Below are 7,500 nucleotides of genomic sequence, written 5' to 3'. Positions count from 1 at the left end.
ATAGGCCTGAATGGCGGGTAGACCTGGCCTCCGCCCGCCGGAGGCCCGGTCTACCCGCATAGGCCCGAATGGCGGGTAGACCTGGCCTCCGCCCCCCGGAGGCCCGGTCTACCCGCATAGGCCTGAATGGCGGGTAGACCTGGCCTCCGCCCCCCGGAGGCCCGGTCTACCCGCCTAGGCCTGAATGGCGGGTAGACCTGGCCTCCGCCCGCCGGGTAGACCTGGCCTCCGGGCCTCCGTCCGGCCGGGGCTGGAGACGCCGCCGCTTCCCCCCGGGAAGAACACTCCCTCCGGGGCTTAATTTTCCACAGTGGGAGGGGGGGCGTCCCCGGGGCTTAAGGATCCGCTTCCCCTGGCCGGGGCTCCCACCTCCCTTCCCGGGCTTAACGCCCCGCCGGCAGGCAGGCAGGCAGGCTGGGGAAGGGACCGAGTCGGGAGCGGCGGCCCGGTCTACCCGCCATAGAGGCCTATGGGGGTAGACCTGGCCTCCGCCCGCCGGAGGCCCGGTCTACCCGCATAGGCCCGAATGGCGGGTAGACCTGGCCTCCGCCCGCCGGAGGCCCGGTCTACCCGCATAGGCCTGAATGGCGGGTAGACCTGGCCTCCGCCCGCCGGAGGCCCGGTCTACCCGCATAGGCCTGAATGGCGGGTAGACCTGGCCTCCGCCCGCCGGAGGCCCGGTCTACCCGCATAGGCCTGAATGGCGGGTAGACCTGGCCTCCGGGCCTCCGGCCTGCCCGGCCTGGAGACCCCGCCGCTTCCCCCCGGGAAGAACACTCCCTCCGGGGCTTAATTTTCCACAGTGGGAGGGGGGGCGTCCCCGGGGCTTAAGGATCCGCTTCCCCTGGCCGGGACTCCCACCTTCCTTCCCGGGCTTAACGCCCCGCTGGCAGGCAGGCAGGCAGGCAGGCAGGCAGGCTGGGGAAGGGACCGAGTCGGGAGCGGAGGCCCGGTCTACCCGCCATAGAGGCCTATGGGGGTAGACCTGGCCTCCGCCCGCCGGAGGCCCGGTCTACCCGCATAGGCCCGAATGGCGGGTAGACCTGGCCTCCGCCCGCCGGAGGCCCGGTCTACCCGCATAGGCCTGAATGGCGGGTAGACCTGGCCTCCGCCCGCCGGAGGCCCGGTCTACCCGCATAGGCCTGAATGGCGGGTAGACCTGGCCTCCGCCCGCCGGAGGCCCGGTCTACCCGCATAGGCCTGAATGGCGGGTAGACCTGGCCTCCGCCCGCCGGAGGCCCGGTCTACCCGCCTAGGCCTGAATGGCGGGTAGACCTGGCCTCCGCCCTCCGGGTAGACCTGGCCTCCGGGCCTCCAGCCGGCCCGGCCTGGAGACGCCGCCGCTTCCCCCCGGGAAGAACACTCCCTCCGGGGCTTAATTTTCCACAGTGGGAGGGGGGGGCGTCCCCGGGGCTTAAGGATCCGCTTCCCCTGGCCGGGGCTCCCACCTCCCTTCCCGGGCTTAAGGCCCCGCCGGCAGGCAGGCTGGGGAAGGGACCGAGTGGGGAGCGGAGGCCCGGTCTACCCGCCATAGAGGCCTATGGGGGTAGACCTGGCCTCCGCCCGCCGGAGGCCCGGTCTACCCGCATTGGCCTGAATGGCGGGTAGACCTGGCCTCCGCCCGCCGGAGGCCCGGTCTACCCGCATAGGCCCGAATGGCGGGTAGACCTGGCCTCCGCCCGCCGGGTAGACCTGGCCTCCGGGCCTCCAGCCGGCCCGGCCTGGAGACGCCGCCGCTTCCCCCCGGGAAGAACACTCCCTCCGGGGCTTAATTTTCCACAGTGGGAGGGGGGGGCGTCCCCGGGGCTTAAGGATCCGCTTCCCCTGGCCGGGGCTCCCACCTCCCTTCCCGGGCTTAAGGCCCCGCCGGCAGGCAGGCTGGGGAAGGGACCGAGTGGGGAGCGGAGGCCCGGTCTACCCGCCATAGAGGCCTATGGGGGTAGACCTGGCCTCCGCCCGCCGGAGGCCCGGTCTACCCGCATTGGCCTGAATGGCGGGTAGACCTGGCCTCCGCCCGCCGGAGGCCCGGTCTACCCGCATAGGCCTGAATGGCGGGTAGACCTGGCCTCCGCCCGCCGGAGGCCCGGTCTACCCGCATAGGCCCGAATGGCGGGTAGACCTGGCCTCCGCCCCCCGGAGGCCCGGTCTACCCGCATAGGCCTGAATGGCGGGTAGACCTGGCCTCCGCCCCCCGGAGGCCCGGTCTACCCGCCTAGGCCTGAATGGCGGGTAGACCTGGCCTCCGCCCGCCGGGTAGACCTGGCCTCCGGGCCTCCGTCCGGCCGGGGCTGGAGACGCCGCCGCTTCCCCCCGGGAAGAACACTCCCTCCGGGGCTTAATTTTCCACAGTGGGAGGGGGGGCGTCCCCGGGGCTTAAGGATCCGCTTCCCCTGGCCGGGGCTCCCACCTCCCTTCCCGGGCTTAACGCCCCGCCGGCAGGCAGGCAGGCAGGCTGGGGAAGGGACCGAGTCGGGAGCGGCGGCCCGGTCTACCCGCCATAGAGGCCTATGGGGGTAGACCTGGCCTCCGCCCGCCGGAGGCCCGGTCTACCCGCATAGGCCCGAATGGCGGGTAGACCTGGCCTCCGCCCGCCGGAGGCCCGGTCTACCCGCATAGGCCTGAATGGCGGGTAGACCTGGCCTCCGGCCGCCGGAGGCCCGGTCTACCCGCATAGGCCTGAATGGCGGGTAGACCTGGCCTCCGCCCGCCGGAGGCCCGGTCTACCCGCATAGGCCTGAATGGCGGGTAGACCTGGCCTCCGGGCCTCCGGCCTGCCCGGCCTGGAGACCCCGCCGCTTCCCCCCGGGAAGAACACTCCCTCCGGGGCTTAATTTTCCACAGTGGGAGGGGGGGCGTCCCCGGGGCTTAAGGATCCGCTTCCCCTGGCCGGGACTCCCACCTCCCTTCCCGGGCTTAACGCCCCGCCGGCAGGCAGGCAGGCAGGCTGGGGAAGGGACCGAGTCGGGAGCGGAGGCCCGGTCTACCCGCCATAGAGGCCTATGGGGGTAGACCTGGCCTCCGCCCGCCGGAGGCCCGGTCTACCCGCATAGGCCCGAATGGCGGGTAGACCTGGCCTCCGCCCGCCGGAGGCCCGGTCTACCCGCATAGGCCCGAATGGCGGGTAGACCTGGCCTCCGCCCGCCGGAGGCCCGGTCTACCCGCATAGGCCCGAATGGCGGGTAGACCTGGCCTCCGCCCGCCGGAGGCCCGGTCTACCCGCATAGGCCCGAATGGCGGGTAGACCTGGCCTCCGCCCGCCGGAGGCCCGGTCTACCCGCATAGGCCCGAATGGCGGGTAGACCTGGCCTCCGCCCGCCGGGTAGACCTGGCCTCCGGGCCTCCGTCCGGCCGGGGCTGGAGACGCCGCCGCTTCCCCCCGGGTAGAACACTCCCTCCGGGGCTTAATTTTCCACAGTGGGAGGGGGGGGCGTCCCCGGGGCTTAAGGATCCGCTTCCCCTGGCCGGGGCTCCCACCTCCCTTCCCGGGCTTAAGGCCCCGCCGGCAGGCAGGCTGGGGAAGGGACCGAGTGGGGAGCGGAGGCCCGGTCTACCCGCCATAGAGGCCTATGGGGGTAGACCTGGCCTCCGCCCGCCGGAGGCCCGGTCTACCCGCATAGGCCTGAATGGCGGGTAGACCTGGCCTCCGCCCGCCGGAGGCCCGGTCTACCCGCATAGGCCCGAATGGCGGGTAGACCTGGCCTCCGCCCCCCGGAGGCCCGGTCTACCCGCATAGGCCTGAATGGCGGGTAGACCTGGCCTCCGCCCCCCGGAGGCCCGGTCTACCCGCATAGGCCTGAATGGCGGGTAGACCTGGCCTCCGCCCCCCGGAGGCCCGGTCTACCCGCATAGGCCTGAATGGCGGGTAGACCTGGCCTCCGCCCCCCGGAGGCCCGGTCTACCCGCCTAGGCCTGAATGGCGGGTAGACCTGGCCTCCGCCCGCCGGGTAGACCTGGCCTCCGGGCCTCCGTCCGGCCGGGGCTGGAGACGCCGCCGCTTCCCCCCGGGAAGAACACTCCCTCCGGGGCTTAATTTTCCACAGTGGGAGGGGGGGCGTCCCCGGGGCTTAAGGATCCGCTTCCCCTGGCCGGGGCTCCCACCTCCCTTCCCGGGCTTAACGCCCCGCCGGCAGGCAGGCAGGCAGGCTGGGGAAGGGACCGAGTCGGGAGCGGCGGCCCGGTCTACCCGCCATAGAGGCCTATGGGGGTAGACCTGGCCTCCGCCCGCCGGAGGCCCGGTCTACCCGCATAGGCCCGAATGGCGGGTAGACCTGGCCTCCGCCCGCCGGAGGCCCGGTCTACCCGCATAGGCCTGAATGGCGGGTAGACCTGGCCTCCGCCCGCCGGAGGCCCGGTCTACCCGCATAGGCCTGAATGGCGGGTAGACCTGGCCTCCGCCCGCCGGAGGCCCGGTCTACCCGCATAGGCCTGAATGGCGGGTAGACCTGGCCTCCGGGCCTCCGGCCTGCCCGGCCTGGAGACCCCGCCGCTTCCCCCCGGGAAGAACACTCCCTCCGGGGCTTAATTTTCCACAGTGGGAGGGGGGGCGTCCCCGGGGCTTAAGGATCCGCTTCCCCTGGCCGGGACTCCCACCTTCCTTCCCGGGCTTAACGCCCCGCTGGCAGGCAGGCAGGCAGGCAGGCAGGCAGGCTGGGGAAGGGACCGAGTCGGGAGCGGAGGCCCGGTCTACCCGCCATAGAGGCCTATGGGGGTAGACCTGGCCTCCGCCCGCCGGAGGCCCGGTCTACCCGCATAGGCCCGAATGGCGGGTAGACCTGGCCTCCGCCCGCCGGAGGCCCGGTCTACCCGCATAGGCCTGAATGGCGGGTAGACCTGGCCTCCGCCCCCCGGAGGCCCGGTCTACCCGCATAGGCCTGAATGGCGGGTAGACCTGGCCTCCGCCCCCCGGAGGCCCGGTCTACCCGCATAGGCCTGAATGGCGGGTAGACCTGGCCTCCGCCCGCCGGAGGCCCGGTCTACCCGCATAGGCCTGAATGGCGGGTAGACCTGGCCTCCGCCCGCCGGAGGCCCGGTCTACCCGCATAGGCCTGAATGGCAGGTAGACCTGGCCTCCGCCCGCCGGGTAGACCTGGCCTCCGGGCCTCCAGCCGGCCCGGCCTGGAGACGCCGCCGCTTCCCCCCGGGAAGAACACTCCCTCCGGGGCTTAATTTTCCACAGTGGGAGGGGGGGCGTCCCCGGGGCTTAAGGATCCGCTTCCCCTGGCCGGGGCTCCCACCTCCCTTCCCGGGCTTAACGCCCCGCCGGCAGGCAGGCAGGCAGGCTGGGGAAGGGACCGAGTGGGGAGCGGAGGCCCGGTCTACCCGCCATAGAGGCCTATGGGGGTAGACCTGGCCTCCGCCCGCCGGAGGCCCGGTCTACCCGCATAGGCCCGAATGGCGGGTAGACCTGGCCTCCGCCCGCCGGAGGCCCGGTCTACCCGCATAGGCCTGAATGGCGGGTAGACCTGGCCTCCGCCCGCCGGAGGCCCGGTCTACCCGCATAGGCCTGAATGGCGGGTAGACCTGGCCTCCGGGCCTCCGTCCGGCCGGGGCTGGAGACGCCGCCGCTTCCCCCCGGGAAGAACACTCCCTCCGGGGCTTAATTTTCCACAGTGGGAGGGGGGGCGTCCCCGGGGCTTAAGGATCCGCTTCCCCTGGCCGGGACTCCCACCTTCCTTCCCGGGCTTAACGCCCCGCTGGCAGGCAGGCAGGCAGGCAGGCAGGCAGGCTGGGGAAGGGACCGAGTCGGGAGCGGAGGCCCGGTCTACCCGCCATAGAGGCCTATGGGGGTAGACCTGGCCTCCGCCCGCCGGAGGCCCGGTCTACCCGCATAGGCCCGAATGGCGGGTAGACCTGGCCTCCGCCCCCCGGAGGCCCGGTCTACCCGCATAGGCCTGAATGGCGGGTAGACCTGGCCTCCGCCCGCCGGGTAGACCTGGCCTCCGGGCCTCCGTCCGGCCGGGGCTGGAGACGCCGCCGCTTCCCCCCGGGAAGAACACTCCCTCCGGGGCTTAATTTTCCACAGTGGGAGGGGGGGGCGTCCCCGGGGCTTAAGGATCCGCTTCCCCTGGCCGGGACTCCCACCTCCCTTCCCGGGCTTAAGGGCCCGCTGGCAGGCAGGCAGGCAGGCTGGGGAAGGGACCGAGTGGGGAGCGGAGGCCCGGTCTACCCGCCATAGAGGCCTATGGGGGTAGACCTGGCCTCCGCCCGCCGGAGGCCCGGTCTACCCGCATAGGCCTGAATGGCGGGTAGACCGGGCCTCCGCCCGCCGGGTAGACCTGGCCTCCGCCCGCCGGGTAGACCTGGCCTCCGGGCCTCCGGCCGGCCGGGCCTGGAGACGCCGCCGCTTCCCCCCCGGGAGGACACCCGCCCCCGGGCTTAATTTTCCAGTCGGGGGGGGGGGGTGTTGGCGCACCCCGGGGCTTAAGGCTCCCCTTCCCCGAGCCGAGCCACCCCCCCCTTCCCGGGCTTAATGCTCGGCTCACCCCGTGGAGGTAGGCCTCTGGTGGAGGGAAGCGGGCAGGCGGGCAGGCCAGGGGCTGACGAAAGCTCCACCAACCTCTTCCTGCTGCTGCTGCTACTGCCAGCCTGCCTGGCTGAACTGTTTCCAGCCAGGGTGACATCACAGTAGGGCAGGCAGGGCACCTGGCTGCTGCTGCTGCTGCCAGCCTGCCTACCTGGCTGAACTGTTTCCAGCCAGGGTGACATCACAGTAGGGCAGGCAGGACCCATGGCTGCTGCTGCCAGAAGCCAGCCCTGCCTGCCTGGCTGAACTGTTTCCAGCCAGGGTGACATCACAGTAGGGCAGGCAGGACCATTGGCTGCTGCTGCTGGAAGCAGTGGTGCCTGCCTGCCTGCCCGCCTGAACTGTTTCCACCCAGGGCGATCTCACACGACAGCAGGCCGGGCAGAGTCCGGAACGGCGGCCCGGTCTACCCGCCCTAGCCGGCAAGGGAGGTAGACCTGGCCTCCGCCCCTCGGAGGCCCGGTCTACCCGCCCCAGAAGGCTAGGGAGGTAGACCGGGCCTCCGGAGGCCACCGGCTGCTATGGAGGTAGACCGGGCCTCCGGCCGTCGGAGGCCCGGTCTACCCGCCCCGGAAGGCTAGGGAGGTAGACCGGGCCTCCGGAGGCCACCGGCTGCTATGGAGGTAGACCGGGCCTCCGGCCGTCGGAGGCCCGGTCTACCCGCCCCAGAAGGCTAGGGAGGGAGACCGGGCCTCCGGAGGCCACCGGCTGCTATGGAGGTAGACCGGGCCTCCGGCCGTCGGAGGCCCGGTCTACCCGCCCCGGAAGGCTAGGGAGGTAGACCGGGCCTCCGGAGGCCACCGGCTGCTATGGAGGTAGACCGGGCCTCCGGCCGTCGGAGGCCCGGTCTACCCGCCCCGGAAGCCCCGCGGAGGTAGACCGGGCCTCCGGAGGCCACCGGCTGCTATGGAGGTAGACCGGGCCTCCGGCCGTCGGAGGCCCGGTCTACCCGCCCCGGAAGGCTAGGGAGGTAGACC

Source organism: Hemicordylus capensis, unplaced genomic scaffold (assembly GCF_027244095.1).
Source record: "Hemicordylus capensis ecotype Gifberg unplaced genomic scaffold, rHemCap1.1.pri scaffold_40, whole genome shotgun sequence".
Lineage (NCBI taxonomy): Eukaryota > Metazoa > Chordata > Lepidosauria > Squamata > Cordylidae > Hemicordylus > Hemicordylus capensis.
This window is presented reverse-complemented; position numbering follows the sequence as displayed.